Source organism: Solanum verrucosum, unplaced genomic scaffold, assembly GCF_900185275.1.
Source record: "Solanum verrucosum unplaced genomic scaffold, falcon-dt-bn FXZP01000207.1, whole genome shotgun sequence".
Lineage (NCBI taxonomy): Eukaryota > Viridiplantae > Streptophyta > Magnoliopsida > Solanales > Solanaceae > Solanum > Solanum verrucosum.
Window position 1 is genome coordinate 3426423 of NW_026019996.1, and position 758 is coordinate 3427180.

General features: G+C 35.0%; 1 non-coding gene across 1 annotated transcript; it reads right to left on the reverse strand.

The window, feature by feature from the left end:
* Positions 1-382: 382 nt before the first annotated feature.
* LOC125819374 (U6 spliceosomal RNA) lies at positions 383-485 on the reverse strand. Its single transcript, XR_007442456.1, has one exon. It is a non-coding gene; the product is annotated as a U6 spliceosomal RNA (small nuclear RNA).
* Between the last annotated feature and the right edge of the window lie 273 nt (positions 486-758).

Consider the following 758-nt stretch of genomic DNA (forward strand, 5'->3'; position numbering starts at 1 on the left):
TTCATGTCTTTGTTAGGAGTTAAAACACACATATCTTTTGTGGCATTCCATATCTTCTTTGTGTCATTTCTTTGTTTTCGTTCTTTTCCCTTGTATGGAATTTCTTTCTCTTTATTTTCCATGTCTGGAACATGTTCCCTTGATATTAAGGTCCAATGACCTTTCCGCTGGCCAAAGTTCTTTGACCCATTTGTTATTTGTATCCACCATTGTGTCTTCTTCTTTTTGACTTTTCAATTCTGGGTGGATTACAAAACAATCTTATTCCTTATGTCCTTGAAGTTTGCAAGTTTTGTAATACTTCGACATAAAATCATAGCGTATCGTAAACCACGTTGACATGATTTCCCAAGAACTGGTCTTCTTTACCCCCCACACTAAAAAGAGTTTGGACCATTTCTCGATTTGTGCATGTCATTCTTGCGCAGGGTCCATGCTAATATTTTCTGTATCTTTCCAATTTTATCGGATGTCCCCGAAGGGAAAAGTTTCATAAAATGCTGAAAAGTTATATTACATATACTATTCTGTCATTCATTCTCTCAATAACTCCAAAACACGAAGAGTCTCTCCGGTCTTACATGAATTTTGAAAACAATGAGGAAACATTATATTTTGGTTTTACTTTATTGCTTCATTCCATTTGGATTCCCGATCTTTATAGTTAGACTTTTTGCTATTGCTTCATCTAGTCACTATTTAGTTCCTCATTTGACATTATACATTTGCTTTGCAAGCTGAGTCGATCTATGATTCTT